Source organism: Protomyctophum bolini (assembly GCF_963924005.1).
Source record: "Protomyctophum bolini genome assembly, chromosome: 17".
NCBI classification, from domain to species: Eukaryota; Metazoa; Chordata; class Actinopteri; order Myctophiformes; family Myctophidae; genus Protomyctophum; species Protomyctophum bolini.
Genome location: NC_137878.1, coordinates 34946725 through 34964224, shown reverse-complemented (window position 1 = coordinate 34964224; position 17500 = coordinate 34946725). Strand labels below are relative to the sequence as shown.

Sequence of the window (17500 nt, the reverse complement as noted above, 5' to 3'; positions counted from 1 at the left end):
AGGGGTGCCCACACTTTTTTGACTTGAGAGCTACATTCAAAATGACCAGCTGAACAAGATCTACCCACCAAAATAATGTATTATACCATCGCTGAAGATAGTTTAAATATGTACATGAGGGGGCTTCGGAACAGCGGAGCTGGCGTTACATATAAGACAAATGCATTTGAATGCGAAATAGAGGGGGTATTTTTTGTATTTAATTTGTAATGCCACCACAGATGGTAACACTCATCAAACAATCAAGTCACCTTAATTATTTTTTTTTACATTTAAATTGAATATTATAGGGGCATGTCGTGTGATACCTGCACAGCCTTTGTGATCTACCTTTTGGGCACCCCTGAGTTAGGGGTTCAGTGTCTTGCTCAAGGACACTTCGACACTAACCCGGGGCGAGCCGGGGATCAAACCGGAAACATTCCGTTTCCCAAGCAGCTGCTCTACCTCTGGACACACACACACACACACACACACACACACACACACACACACACACACACACGCAGTGGGCATGTAACCTAATCCAGGCTTAATGTTCACTTAACTGAGTAAGTTGCTGTTCAGTAGATTTGATTCCTTAACGCTGCTCAGTAGATTTGGCTCCACAAGCTTGTTTGTTTAGAAATCAAAGGGAGTGTCATGTGATCACTAAAGGCAACAAGCTCAAATAGGCCCAGATGAGATCTGTGCTTGGCACCGTCTGAGCCGGTTAGCCTCGATTCCTTTTTACATCAGACACTTCCTGGTTTCCAAACTGACATCACATGTGGTATACGCAGAAGAAGGACAAGACAGAGTCTTAACCCATTCTGACCGGGCACCCATTTTGGTGTTGGCATCATGTTATGCTTTAGCTATTGAAAAACAGCAGATCTACAAGCTCATAGCGCGCCACCGAGTGGCGCGATACGAGCTTGTAGGTCTGCTATTTTTGAAAAATCGAAGAACGACTGCCATTTTTAGAATCTGATCTCAGGTCAGAATGGGTTAATCAGACCAGTGTGTTGTCCAGTGGAAACCTCGTATGAATCTGATCTCAGGTCAGAATGGGTTATACTGTAAACCATACGGTTGTCGGTTGAGAGGAGTCGATGGAGAGAGAGATAAGATAGATAATGTGCTAATAAAACAAGTCAAAGTCCCATGTAACTCCAGAAGGTGACAACAACCTTCTGCGCGCTAAGCATTCCACCATGCTTTGACATTCCCTGCACACGACGGAAAAATAAACTCTGTCGTCTCATACAACATTGATTATATCCATCTCTGCACTAATGACAGGCGACACCAAAACAATAGCTGTACCCAGAGAGAGAGAGAGAGAGAGAGACAGAGAGAGAGAGAGAGAGAGAGAGAGAGAGAGAGAGAATTGATGGCATGTTTATCTGATTCGGGGGAGTGTCACTCACGGCCTGAAAAACCTCCTCAGCAGTTTGGGTGTGTGGCTGTGTTACACACGCGCTCGCACACACACACACACACACACACACACACACACACGTGTGACAAATTGTAGTATTATATCACGCATCCTCTCTACATTAGGTGCGTTTGATTTATCTCCCCTCCGGCACTTCAAAAGCCTCTAAAGCCAGAAGTACAATCAATTATCCTAACGGCAGTAGCTGTGGAGCATGCAGACACACCCTAGCTAGCGCCTCTCGTCTGAGAGAACAGTCCACTTAGGATGGCAGGGGGAGTCATTTATCTCACGTATTGTGCTTATTTCTCATCTGGTATTAGCATAATACTGTATACGCGGGACCTACGGGTGAATTGATATAGGCCAAAACGTAAAGCGGTTGTTATAATTGATATCGTCTCTGTCGGGTGGAAACCTCATAATGCAAAACTGTTACTTTACGATACATGATCCAAAAAGCGTTCATATTTTGAACGAGAGGCGGATGAGGAGCAGAAATGAAATGAAACGCTAGTATATCCATCAGATCAAAACCACGGAGAACGCCCTGGATTAGGAGAGACGAGGCATTCTTTCTGCCGCGCTAACAGGCTAGTGAACGGGAAGCTAATATGACCGTAGACCGACTCAAAAATAAGAAAAAAGGAATAAATTCAGAATATTCTTCTCTCGCTTGATATCATTGAGGATGCATATATCCTATCCGTGGATTGGATTCCCCATGACGTCCTATGGACGGGATGTGTTAAAACACAGCAGAAGTAGCACGTCGACACCAAGACGTGTCCGTTCACGTCGCAGATGTGCTGCTGTTGATGCTGTAGTGTGACGCTGCATGTATGTAGTATGATCAAGTAGGGCGTTAATTTACGAAAAAACACAAAAAGTTAAAAAAGGGTTCTGCCCGACGACAGCGACGATATACAGAATATTATCTCTGTTGAAAAGTTACAGTTTTGGACATACAGTACAGTACAAGCCTTGTACTGTATGTCCAAAACTGTAACTTTTCTGGGAATGGAAAAAAAAAATGTGATCCCATGGATTCATAGTTATTCAGTCACGTCAACACTTGTTAATACTTTACAATGGTTCATATTTAACCCATTCTGACCTGAGATCAGATTCATACGAGGTTTCCACTGGACACACACTGGTCTGATTATAACCCATTCTGACCTGAGATCAGATTCTAAAAAATGTCAGTCGTTCTTCGATTTTTCAAAAAATAGCAGACCTACAAGCTCGTAGCGCGCCACTCGGTGGCGCGCTATGAGCTTGTAGATCTGCTATTTTTCAATAGCTAAAGCATGACATGATGCTGACACCAAAACGGGTTCCCGTTCAGAATGGGTTAAGAAACTCACACACACTCATTCACTTTCACACAAAAAAGCAGATCTAAGCAGAGCTGAGCAGATAAATAAAACATATATAATTGGAGTGGAGGTTCTACAGGGAGTGTGTATGCACGTCTGCAGCATGGCTGGATTCTGTGCTGAAGGTAGTATAAGGTACGGGACATTGTTTTGGATTGAGTGGACATAATGCTCTCATGGGTGCCTTGAAGGGCAGCTGGCTGTCCAGGAGGCGGCAGAGGAGGTAGAGCGGCCGCTTGGGAACCGGAAGGTTCCCAGTTCGATGCCGGGCTTCCCCAGAGTTACTGTCCAAGTATCCTTGAGCAAGACGCTGAACCCCTAATAGCTCCCGATGAGCAGGTTGGTTGGTGCCTTGCATGGCTGTAATCCACAGCCATTGTAAAGTGCCTTGGATAAAGGATGGATGGATGGATGGATGGAAAGGTAAAGATCTTACCTGGTAGGAAGAGAAGCTTATCTGCGTTCAGCTTGAGGTGGCGTGAAGACGTCCACCGTGAGATGTCAGCCAGACATGCAGACACAGTATGTGCTCTTCAGTCTGTGTGGCAGAGGGAGGGAAAGGGGGGGGGGAAACTATTGAGTGTCGTCAGCATAAAGGTTAAAGGGTCTGTTCTTCTTTGTATGTCTTGTTTATTTAGAGAAACACTCACTTTCTTTCTTTTTTTTATATATTTTTTATCCCACGATTTTGTAACCCATTTTTCACCCCTGTGTCAATCATCTAATGTGATCCTGGGCTCTACACACCCTCCACCAACCTAGTCCCCATATAGAAACACTCACTTTTAATGAAAAATATAAATAATAATCAAGCCTGTAGCTGACAGACAGACAGACAGAAAGGATGGAGAGAATTCATGGGCGGAAGTGAGAGGGGATGGAGGAGGAAGGGAGGAATGCTGATGAGACACATGACCTTTAACTTCCTGAAACCACACACACAAGTTTTTATTACAACACCAAGAGCCACACACACACACACACACACACACACACACACACACACACACACACACACACACACACACACGCACACACACACACCTCTTTCCCTTGCTCTCACCCCAAACCACCAGCTCCTTATCTCTGGCTCTCTCTCTCTCTCTCTCTCTGGTTGCCTTACATTCTGCCTCTTTATTCTTCCTTTACCCTTATCCTCTCCTCTCCTCTCCTCTCCTCTCCTCTCCTCTCCTCTCCTCTCCTCTCCTCTCCTCTCCTCTCCTCTCCTCTCCTCTCCTCTCCTCTCCTCTCCTCTCCTCTCCTCCAGTCTTGTATAGCCTATATTTGACAGGGTCTGGTCCATGCCTCATAAAGATATGGTAAAATATGGGTGCCTGGAGGGTCCACGTCTGCACCCCCACAGCCAGCACAGCAGGGGGCGGGGTGGGGGTGGGTGAGACGAGGCAACCTTGACAATCAAACATTCACACATACCACCTGGCTGAACACATGAGGCAAACCCAGACCAAATATTCATAACTGCGAGCCGCATCTTGTGGTGGGATCCCGCCAAAAGTGTATGTGTGTGTGTGGGCATCCCCAAAATGACAGGGTCTAGTGGATGACAAGACTGTAATGTCTGTAGAGAAGCTCTGTCAATATGTATTCCTAACATTTGTTTTGACAGACAGGCAGGACATACTGTACAATATCAATATCCTTACATAGAATTACAATTTCTGTATGGATTTATTGACACTAAGGACAAACGGCTTAACATGTGCAACAGTAGCAGCAGTGGTTCTCAAAGATAAGTTGGAGCTTGTACTGTACATAATGCTATCTCAACTACATGTATATATGTTTTAATCTTGGAGGTATTGGAAATGTTATAATAATTAAGGTTATTAATTCTCGTCTGGGAACGGAATTTTCAGATTGGGGTCGGCGGTAGAAACCATGCACTGACATAGAGGTCCAGGTCATTAATAATATTATCTATATCCTGCCTGCTTCCAGAGGCGTGGTCTGCACGCCACACACTGCGTCATACATCAGCCCACAGCCTCACCACACACACACACACACACACACACACACACACACACACACGCACACACACACACACTCAATGGGATTCAGAGCAGTGCACGCTCATGCATACATGCATAAAGCTCAGTCACCTGCATAGAAATAGAGCAATTAGCAAGTGACAGATGACATAGAGAGAGAGAGAGAGAGAGAGAGAGAGACAGAGAGAGAGAGAGAGAGAGAGAGAGAGAGAGAGAGAGAGAGAACTCACAAAGAATGCTTGCTACATTCAAACAAATAACAAGACACCACACTCACATGCAGTTGTGCACACGCACACACGCACGCACGCATGCACAAACTCACGCACGCACGCACGCACGCACGCACGCACACTCCATTGGAGTGGGCCCTTGAGAAACGACAAGCCTCCATCACTGCTGTCAATTACAGCACCGTGTTCCTGACCGCTCTCTCATGTGTTGGCCATTAGCCCAGCCCTGTGCACTTGACAGACACACACACACACACACACACACACGCTCACTCAGCACTATTAGTTGACCTGTGTAGTGTTAATGGTGTCTATAGCGGTGGTTCCTTTGCTGGGTTAATTGCGTAACAGTGCTTTAATGCAACCCCGCATATGCCGTTGCTGTATATGGTGGAAACCTTGTATGTTAGCCTGCTTTTTTAAAGGACCACTTCACCACTTTTCAACCTATCTTCATAATAGGTCCTCACTACTAATAGTAATAATTGTGATAAAACGGCACGATTTATTTCTACTCAGTCTGCATGTGTCTCATAGGAGGGCTGTGGGCAGTTTAGAAACCTTCCTCCAGTGACATCATCATTAGGCAGATTTTTTTTAAACAAGATGGGGAGGGGGTCTTCTGGACAGTCTATCATCTCAAGCGGCATGTGTGTGTGTGTGTGTGTGTGTGTGTGTGTGTGTGTGTGTGTGTGTGTGTGTGTGTGTGTGTGTGGGGGGGGGGGGTGGGAGGGGGAACGTGTTTTCAGATAGGAGGAAGCATCTCAAAATAGCATAGGAAGGCAGCATTCCACGAGGCATCCCCTTAATACATCATCTCTCTCTGTCTCTGTCTCTCTCTCTGTCTCTCTCTCTGTGTCTCTCTCTCTCTCTCAGCCCCTGTTCAGTAAAGTGCATATAAATGAATCCCATCTAAAAGCAAAGCGGACGCACACAAAGCCACTCCGACCTCGGGAGGAAACAGGAAGAGGAGAAAGGCGAGCGGTTGGGACAGATTGACGTAATGAGGAGTTAACGTCTCTGCAGCGTGGAGCTGACTTTGAGAACGGAGACAGCAGACGTTGCCCTGAGCCGTTTGGGCTGACAGAAGAAAAAAAAACCTAACATCATTTTTCAATTCTTGCCTCTGCCTTTTTTTTATGATAAGGTTGTGTAAGACTTCCAGGAAATCTTGATTACGGCGCCGTTCTATTTCTGGAAACAGCCGAGGGATGTAGTTCAGTTTGTAGTGTGAGAACAATTGTCTTGTGATATTGGCCACAGTTATGGAGGTTTAACATTATTGTGGCCAATAGTGACACGTGACATCATCATCATCATACACGGAAGTTATGCAGAAACCTACTGAGTAGCACAAAACAATACTTTCTAGCCTTGACAGCCCATACATCAGAAAAGTGAGATAAGTCCTATATGTGATTGCATTAAACAACGTTAAACTATATGTTAAACTCACTTTTCCACTTACTTTGCCACTCAATTTGCCATTCACTTTATGCATGTGCATATACCCTCTATGACAGTACACGAGCGTGCAAATGGAAGTGTCTTGCTCAGGGACACCTTGACATATTGCCGGAGCCTTGGAATCGAACCTGGGACCTGGACATCCCAGGTGTGGCCTCTGTACCCATTTAGCCATGGCCGCCAAAGGAAACAACATGAAACAATAGCCTACTGCTTTAACCACATCAAGACATGAGGCCCATTCTACAAAATGCCTTCTAAATATGTAGTTCTCAGACATATTTGTGCCAAGGACCCTCACATTTAAAGACCTGGTCCTATGAAAAATAATTACATTTTTCACACTTTTAGACCATATCCGTGGTCATCACATGGGCATACCATAACAATGGATGCCAAACAATGGGAAAATGTCAATTTGTGTGTATCAAAAGTCCATTAAAAATCCAAATTGAATTACTTCCTTTGGACCCCCATATTAAAATGTTTGTGATAAGATTTGTGCTAAAGGAAATATAAAATGATTGTAGATTATTTCAAGATTTCTCAAAGTGATGGGCTGTGAGCTTGTATATCGGCTATTTTTGTAAACTTTTGACACGTACTGTATGCTTTTCTGGTTTAACGGCTGGTTAAGGTTAATATTGCAATAGGACGACTGCATCCAAAGCGTATAGATTTAGGCAAAAGTGAAAGTAGTGGCTGCTCACGACCAGTGTACTGTATGTGAGAGTGAGTGAAAGTGGCGTTGATTGGTTGATAAGACAGCTGCATTAGTGCCCTACACACTCCTCCTGAAGGCCTGCATGGCCTCCTTACTGAGAGCAACAGGATGACACACACATTCCACCACTACTGTAAGCACTTCCTGTCAAGACACACACACACACACACACACACACACACACACACACGTCCCGATGGACTCTTTAACCTTGAAGGGACTCTGTGTGTGTGCCTGTGAGCTTGTGTGTGAGTGTGTCTGAACACAGCTGCCGACAGCCTCTGAGCCCCCCACCACCGCGAAACTATCCTTAAGTAAACACACACACACACATGGATGCAACTAGTGGGAATCCCTGAGGGAATCATGGGAATGTACCCCCCCCCCCCCCCTCCAACACACACACACACACACACACACACACAGTTCCATGAGATCTCGGTCCTGCAGAGACGTCCCCACATTTCACTGGGGACGTCCCCTCCTGCCTCCATTCCCCTCACACTGCTCACAGACTCTCCAGAGCTCCCACTAGAGGCCGGAGGAATGCAACGCAACGCGCTCGCCGGTCTTTCATGGTGAATATCAACTCTCCCACGGCCTACCTTAACCCTTTAAACCCCATGCAGGCGGTCCCCATTCGGGGGCAAACATTCAGCGAAAATAGCCGATCTGCAAGCACAAGATCAGCTAATTGTGACAGAAAAAGGAAGGGGCCTAGTATAGTGTCCTGGGGCACCCCGGTATAGGGTTTACGTGATTGAGAGTGATTTACGCTTAGCAGCAACAAGGCTACGAGTAGTTATCAATGGATGCCAGCGACTCAAAGCTACAAACTGATGCCTGACACTTAGTTTCAACGTTTTTCAGCCACAATCAAAGTGCAATGACGTCACCTTGTGATGCAACTCCAAATGATGGCGAGAAATCTTGCTCAGTCGATTTGAATTTGATATTAGTAGTATAGATAATAATAGTATAGAAACAGGTCTCACTATTATAGTCTTAGCACACAAACAACCATGATTTTGCTGTTTGCTTAAGGAGGACGACCAGAACTGGATCAGCGGATCCGGATCTTCAAACAGGGAAAACAACAGGATGTTGACATAAAAAAAAAATAGCCTAGTAATTAAAAAAAACTGCTCAGTGGCCTTGTGGTTAGAGTGTCCGCCCTGAAACTGGGAGGTTGGGGTTCAATCCCCAGCAGGGTCATACCAAAGACTCTAAAAATGGGACCCAGTGCCTCCCTGCTTGACACTCAGCATCAAGGGTTGGATTGGGGGTAAGTCCCTGCGACATACTAGCATCAAGCTGCCTCATGCTACAGAAACAGGAGATAGGCTCCTGCCCTATGGGCCTCATGGCTCGGCAAGGCTACTTAATAAAAAAAAACATAGGTTCATATTGTCAGAATCTGCTTCGTTTGCATTCTTTATGAGCTTTGAGTGACTATGAGAGCTGTTACACGGCCAAAACCTCTACCACAATGTTGTTGCGCTTGGGGTGTCAATCAAACATTATGTTTTTGTTTCAGCGTTTGCACACACCTTCTCTCTCATCACATTCCGTACGCGAAACAAAAACGAATTCTTGCCTTTAACAAGGATCCCTGTGCTGTTTAACAATCATATATATACATTTTATATCACGCTTATTTCTATACATTTTGCCTCGATCGCAATTAATGAACGATTATGGGCATGTTAAAAGTTCGATCAATCGATTCATCGCCGTCAAGAAAATTATTCAATTAAACAATTAATCGAAATATCTTTGGGCGGTTTTCTGTGAATGCTGTCTGTGGGCATGGTTAAAAAAGGTCCCCCCACCTTGGTAGCCACAGAAACATCTCTGCTTTTGCATGTGATGTGACAGTGCACATTCTTTTGCCGCATACAAAGATGCCTGGCCCTGTATATCTCAAATGGTCAAATAAATATTTGATTAAGGAATATAATATGCCTTTTGTATTCTTTCTGTACATCAGCAAAATGTAGATGTTTGTGTTAGACATTGAGGAAAATTAAGATTCTTGGAGGAAAAAAAACGGTTAATCGATCAATAAGGTTACCAAAACGTATCAAGTATCAATGAATGAATTAATCGATAATTCCCATCCCTAAACGATTATTCTATTTTGTCGTAAGATGACACGGGCCACATTATCAAGTATAATTCAGGCTTTGAATAGTAAGATGATACAGGCCACATTATCATTTAGACAGGCTAAGCATGCTTAAGCTACACCCCCGGGGAATTTAGAATTAATGAAAGAAATGTCAGACTATTATCCTCATTATCCCTCGCCTCTGGAATATGGTTTAAGTGTGTGTGTGTGTGTGTGTGTGTGTGTGTGTGTGTGTGTGTGTGTGTGTGTGTGTGTGTGCGTGTGTGTGTGCGTGCGTGCACACAGAATATTTTATTCTTAATCTCATGCATGGGTGGCTAAAGTGAATGACATCGGATCCCAGCATGTTAAAAGCCCCTACCAGCTACGAACTGTCATTTCCCTATGTGTGACTCTGTGTGTGTGTGTGTGTGTGTGTGTGTGTGTGTGTGTGTGTGTGTGTGTGTGTGTGTGAACTTGGACCAAACGTTCCTACAGTATACAGTAGAATTATGATAAATAGACAAAATGTTGATTGTTGATGTCCTTCGAAGTATTGTAGCCTAATGCAAACCTGTGTGTGTGTGTGTGTGTGTGTGTGTGTGTGTGTGTATGTACGTGTGCACTGTGCAGTGTGTGTGTATCACTCAAGCATACAGCATGCAGTGCAGTGGCCAACTTGGCAGCGTGCCAGACCACTCAGAAGTGTGTGTACACACACACACACACTCTCACACACACACAGTGCGGTTAATAATGTAAACTCAATAAGGTGTGTGTGTGTGTGCGCACACACACACACACACACACACACACACACACACACACACACACTCTCACACTGTGTTTAATAATGTAAACGGCGGATGCCACCCCCCCTGCTGGGCCTAACGCCTCCTGAGCCATACATCTTCACATCGCCACTGTCGGGCAGAATACTCTCATCTCCATGCTTCAACTTTTCATTGAAACTGCCCTACATCATCATAAATACGATGACTTAAGGGATATTTTGGTTAATAAAATGTCTTCTATATGTGGGGATTTATTTAAATGAATATGTAAAAATGGAGATATGTTTTGCCAAAGGGACTTTCGTTGTAGCAGATTTTATTTGTCAAGCTTGGGAAAGAAGACAGAGTACTCTGTATACATCTGAGGTGTAATATAAAGAATTGTGTAAACATGCTGTAAAATGCATAAATTATGTATTGTAAAACATGCTGTAATTGCAAATGTGAAATGGTGTCTTATAAACCCATGAGGGTTGGGCACAAGGTGTGCATGACACGAAAATAAATAAACAATCAATCAATCAATCATACCAGAATGCCGCGCAAAAGTAGCGGAAATAGCTGATCTACAAGCTCACAACGTGTTGCCGTATTATACCATGTTTTTTTTACAAATAAAATAAGGAATGGTTTTGGACATACAAGGTTTCCACCTGACAGCATCAATATGATTGTTGTTATTCGGCCAAACAGCCAGTGAATAGTGACTAATGTACTCAGGTACTACATGGGGACACTTTTGAGGTATTCTGTACTTGACCTGAATCATGTTACCGTTTTTCAATACTCCACCATTACATCTCAGAGGCTCATTCTGTACTTTTTACTTTTTTGAAGTTACAATGGGTTTATATATAGGCAGTGGGCATGTCAGATGAAACGAATATCAAATATCTAAATATTGAATCGAGCTACTTAAAAACAGCATGGGATGCACACAGAAGCCATGCAGCTTCTAGACGTTTAAACGAGTAGACGTTTAAAATGACCCCAGGAAGTGTTTTAAAGTGAAATACCCCTAAGTTCAAATGAGTACCACGTCACTGTCTGACATCATGTCATTAGGCCCATAGCCTGTAGCAGCCCTTCCCTATGCCCACCTGCTCACCACTGTAGCAGCCCGTCCCTATGCCCACCTGCTCACCACTGCAGCAGCCCGTCCCTATGCCCACCTGCTCACCACTGCAGCAGCCCGTCCCTATGCCCACCTGCTCACCACTGCAGCAGCCCGTCCCTATGCCCACCTGCTCACCACTGCAGCAGCCCACACCATCCCTAACCTCGCGTCACTCATGCAGGCTTTCACCTCGGACGAAAGGCTAAAGGCTAAATTACTAAATTGCCGTATGATCCGATCGGGACTAGCAGATGATATCGTTACTTCATGTAACCCTCAAACCCAGAGACTTTCCAGAGACTATTTAGCGCCTGTATACCTTTGTTACCGCAGGCTACGAGAGAGCGAGTCACGCTTTATTGGGAAGGTATTAAGGCCTATTCATAGGTTGTGAGGTGACCACCGGAGCTGTAATAACGTGGAGTGGTGGTGAGTAAAAACAGAGAGAAGGGCTGGGGAGAGCGGTGGTTTGCTCTTCACCACGGCATCATGTTAGTCATGTAGTTTGGTGGTCACCTCACCACCGAAAATCCAGACTATGAATAACGCTATATTCTTCCGGTTTGATGGAAACGAAGTACCGGTTTAACCGCTCCGGCCTGATGACTATACAATACCATGACTACAACATGACGTAACGATATCAAGTCGTCAAGTATCTGAGAAGTACCCACAATGTTTCAAAATGTGAAAAATGAATGCTGGTCATAGGAGGGGCTAGCTAGCGCCCCTCAATAAATCTAAAACAATACATAAACACTCAAGTAGCCTATAGGAACAAATAAATAGTACAGTACACTTGACTAATTGTACTGTAGTGTAGTGTACTAAAGTTACTTTCTACCACTACGTTTAATTAGCAGAGTCTAGACGAGGCAGTGAGTAAACAGCCAGTTAATTTCCTGTGTTTTGGCTTCGTCATGTGGTCAGCCTATAGCGCCGTGGGCTTAGCATTAGCATTCCTTTCAGCTTGTGGCTACCCACGATATTGTGTTGTTTACCGACGGACGGCAAATAAAAGGACCTTTTTTTAGCTACGGTATAGCTTGTCGGGTCATAAAGAAAACATTAACAGGCGTTTGAAGCAGCGTATTAAAAAGTTTGAGAGCTATTTTCCTCCTCCATTGTTTGAGGTCGGAGACTTTTGAGGCCATGCAGAGAGTGGCGGGATGCTAGCCAAGCCCAGTTTCCTTGAGCGGAACAGACATTGTTTTCACGTAGGGGAAAGTAACTAAGTATATATATACTCAATTTCTGTAATTAAGTATGAATATGAGGTTACTTTATGTGTGTATATAGTTCCTTTTTACATATTGTACTTTAGTCCACTGTTGTTTTGTTAAAAACATAAATGTCATCTATACATGAGAGGTGGCATGGTGAGCACAGTGCTTCACACATCCAACCACGGTCACTGTGAATAATTGATGGGATGGCTGTGGCTTCATAACCTAACTATCTCCATCGCACATCGGTGTGGCTTGCAGAAAATAACATATTTTCAGTGAACATTAGATGTTTTATTTATGTATTTATTAGATGCCCATTAGCTTACTGTACCGTCAGAGCAGTTGCTCTGCCTGGGGGTCTCAACCAGCATCATCAAAGCACATACATTCCACAGACTCACCATAAAATACATCACAACACCAAAACACAGAAGTTGTGGAGGAAACCATATCCCCTGCTGCGCACGGAGGAAACCATATCCCCTGCCGGCTCATGCAAACCCGTCAATCTCCCTCCTTTTCATTTATTTTTTATTTACTGTACAATAAACTATAAAAACCAGAGTGTTCCCTGTTTTTGGCATGGCCATTATGGGGCACATATTTTGAAAGGAATTGGCCCCAAAGAATGAAAAGCAACAATTACCCGAGTTTCCATTCAACAGCCAATCTACGTTAGCTTTTTTGCAACTTTGTAAAGTAGAGTGGTTGAGAATATAATATTGCATGTGCGTGAGTGTTATGTTATGAACGTTAGAAGAGACTCCCCTGACTCCCTTGTCAGCTGCGATGAATAGTGGCGAAATTGTAATAATTATGACCTCATCATTTTGATCTATACTGTAGTACTGTCTGCATGCGTGCATGTGTCACAAGTACTAATACACACCAAATGTCCCCACAACTACAGTCTCACGTGAGAAATACACATTGTGGGGAAAAATTCCTTTGGCCCTCAAAAGAGAACTTGTTTTGTGGTTCAAAAACATTGGAGGAGTTGGCTTACAATTATAAAAACATTGACGTTGGGGTTAGTGTTAGGCTTAGACATGTGGGTTGGAGTTATGCCTGTATACTGTACTTACTGTCCATTGTCTAGCACATCTACAGGCTTATAGCTAAAGCTTGTCTGGCTTTATGTTTAGGGTAAAAAACAAAATGATACAAATCTGATACAAACCTAAAATGGTGACATCCTCACAAGTATAGTAGTGTGTGTGTGTGTGTGTGTGTGTGTGTGTGTGTGTTTGTGTGCGTGCGTGCGTGTGTGTGTGTGTGTGTGTGTGTGTGTGTGTGTGTGTGTGCGTGCATAGGAACATGGCAGAGCTTGTTAACATGTCCCCTGGCGCACGGAGGTCAGATTCTCTCTCTCGCTGGGTCTCGTTATCGCCCGCCCCAAATAACCAGCTGTGATTGGCTGCTGGCTCGCTGGCTGATCAAAGGAATACGGCGTTTACGCACACACGCACACACACACACACACACACACGCTTACTTATTGCTTACAGCCTTGAGTCAGTGTGTGTGTGTGTGTGTGTGTGTGTGTGTGTGTGTGTGTGTGTGTGTGTGTGTGTGTGTGTGTGTGTGTGTGCGCGTGCATGCACTTCCAGGTAGACTGTGACAAAATTGGTGCCAGCTGCTGCAGATGCCAGTGGTGAGAGTCACTGGTATGAATTAAAACACACACACACACACACACACACACACACACACACACACACAGTCAGTTGTGGGTCTGCTCTTTCGCATAATCCTTCACTCTGTAAAATAAAATGGCACAGCTGTCAGGCAATATCCTTGTCTAAGTCTGTCTCCTATACTGTCAATGTTTCTCCCTGTCTCCGCCTCCCCATCTCATATCATCATGTATCATTACAGACAGTATATCTCTGTCATTTTGTCTCTCATTCTTTCTCCCTGCCTGTCTGTCTGTCTCCCTGCCTGTCTGTCTGTCTGTCTCCGCCTCCCCATCTCATATCATCATGTATCATTACAGTATATCTCTGTCATTTTGTCTCTCATTCTTTCTCCCTGCCTGTCTGTCTTTCTCCCTGCCTGTCTCCCTGTCTCCCTGCCTCCCTCCCTCCCTCCCTGTCTGTCTGACTGTCTCTTCCATTCTGTGTCATTCTGTCCCTCTCAGTGTATCACCCTATAGGGTGCCTTGATGCAAGTCCATGGGTGCCTCACCAAAAAAGCAGATCTACAAGCTGGAGCTTGAGGATGATATTTGATATTTACAGAGGTGACCTGAGCCAAATATGTCTGAGCACCACCTCTGCCTGTCTGTCATTCCACCGGCCTCTCCTATGCTCATGGCCTTGTTCATTCCTCTCTCTCCATTACTGTCCATCGGCTAGTTGAACTATTTTAAAATAGTTCAACTAGCCGATCTACATCGATATGTTGTGAGCTTGTAGATCGGCTATTTGAACTATTGTAAAATGTTTTTTCTTCTTTTTTTTTTCTTTCAAAATAGTAAAAATGGCAACAGTTATCCACAATGGTTGGACACTTTTTATGTGTCACTCCCATTTTACATTTGTTTCCTATTCTGTGTAACTTCACTGCTGCACTGTACTTTTTGGTTCTATGCTGTGAAGCACTTTGGTGTACTCGAATACTACGGTGTACTCTCTCTCTCTCTCTCTCTCTCTCTCTCTCTCTCTCTCTCTCTCTCTCTCTCTCTCTCTCTCTCCATCAACACGTCCTCAACAACAACATTGTTCCCGCCGCTGCATGCCAATTATTTATAATCCAGCGCGGGAAGAAATAAATCCCAGTGACAGCTCCGCAAAGCAAACAGGAAGTCTACTCACACTAATTATGTGAGGCGTGGAAGCAATTTGTGACGGAATATAAATGAGCCTTAGATTACACCACTAGCCCATTCTGACCTGAGATCAGATTCATACGAGGTTTCCACTGGACACACACTGGTCTGATTAACCCATTCTGACCTGAGATCAGATTAAAAAAATGTCAGTCGTTCTTCGATTCTTCAAAATTGAAATATTTGAAATTGAAATATTTTTCAATAGCTAAAGCATAACATAATACTTATAGTTAAAACACCAAAAGGGGTTCCCGTTCAGAATGGGCTAGATGAAGTAGAAACAGACCCGCATCCTGTTTATGAGCACAGCTCACATGTTCTGTTAATGCATCCGTATACTGTACTTACTGTACCATGCACTGTATTCATCATGGACTGCATGGGTTCTCATTATTAGATCAATTAATTACTGTACCTGCTGATTGTTATTATCTGCGGGGGTCCGCTATAACTGCCTCTGTGTCAGTTTCAGCGCAGTAGTTTAGGTAGGAACCAAAGTTTGTCTGTCTGTCTGTCTGTCTGTCTTCAGTGGGTTAAAGTGGTAGTTCACCCAACAAAATGACTTATATTCTTGCAATTTTGAAACAAAAAACACAAATGCTCAAGTCACGAATTACGTGTCAAGTCAATTGTGTCTGTCTGGGTGAGTGAACACCTGTTTAGACAGGAGTTGGGACTTGGGTTCATGTTGTGCTTAGCGTTCCCGCCTCACATGAACCGTGTTACAATCGAATCAATCAATCCATCGATTTGTATTTATGTAGAGCCAAATGACGCCATGACACGTTAACATCTTAAAACCCTATTGCACATGTGCGAGCGAGCGCACACACACACACACACACACACACACACACACACACACACACACACACACACACACACACACACACACACACACACACACACACACACACACACACACACACACACACACACACACACACACACACACACACACACACAGCACTGACCATATCCATGTCTTAATCTAATTTAACAATTGTGGAGTTGGTCACGTGCCAAAAGCGGTGGACAGACACTGTAGACAAACTGCTGTTGCCACAACAGGGGCAGAAACAAGGACTTTAACCACGCTACTTACACACACTGCAACTCGCTTACAATTCGCAAACCTGGCAACACTTCTCCGTGTTCTCATAGGCCCTCCAGGCCCGCCCCCACAGCTACTTTTCAGTCTCACAATCGGCCATCTTGCTTTTTACTTCGATGCGCGAGTGGACATTTAATGCAAATACATTAATTATAGCTCCAGCAAGCAAACACAAACACCTCAACTCCATCTCATTGTGAATAAGAATTCCGAGGGGAAAAATAATTTTTGGAACGCCACTTTCACCCAGTATGAAGCTAAATGTGGAAGCCGTGTGTGTCACACCAACACTGGTGACCCAGAGAATCCTGTGCCGATTCTCAGGCATCTGGCCTGAGGCACTGCCTGCGAGTTGGCTCTGCGTGCGCTTTTTCCAACTCTCACTGATTTATCCAGCTCACACGTCAATCACAGTCAGCAGCTCTCAGCCTGCACACACACGCACGTCTGTCTTGCGCACACACACACACACATACACACACACACACACACACAGAGACACACAGGAATAGGCATGCAGGCTAAGGCGAGTGGCAATTTAATGCAAATAAATTATTTATAGGTCCAGCAAGCAAATCATGATGGTCTGTAGGTCACAATCACATTCCGATTTGAGGGGTTGTGTTTTGTATGACATTTTGGCCAGTAGTTTTATATCTATCTCAGCTTTTGCCTGATAGCACACATGCTAACAGTGCTGACCACAACGTTAGCAGCATTTGATGACAGCTTGCCATAGCAACGTACAGTGTGCGCAGACCTAACGTGAGCTTCTGGGACAGAAACTTGCGTTTTCATGACAGCAGCAGCTGCTGCACCCTGTGATAGATACTGTGCTAAAGATGCTACAGCAACACAAAACAACATCCACACGCAAACCAAACCAAAACAAACCAGGGACCAGGGTTGCCACATATCGTGGATGTGAGAGTGAAACAAGCAACCAGGTCTATAAAAATGTTAATAGGCCAGTTCAAAGTAGGTAAATCAGAAATGGTCCGGAAATTAGTCTTAAAATAATCAATTATAGTGTTGACTGTCACACTTTGTTGTCTAATGTTG

At 44.2% G+C, this 17500-nt stretch overlaps 1 protein-coding gene across 3 annotated transcripts in view; it reads right to left on the bottom strand.

Annotated features, from left to right (window-relative positions):
- pag1 (phosphoprotein membrane anchor with glycosphingolipid microdomains 1) overlaps nucleotides 1–17500 on the bottom strand; it is a 76256-nt gene that overhangs the window by 29704 nt on the left and 29052 nt on the right. For all 3 annotated transcript variants that reach the window (XM_080787480.1, XM_080787479.1, XM_080787481.1), the window contains exon 3: nucleotides 3242–3343. The gene's annotated coding sequence lies outside the window, so the exon portion shown is untranslated. The remainder of the gene's footprint in view (nucleotides 1–3241; nucleotides 3344–17500) is intronic.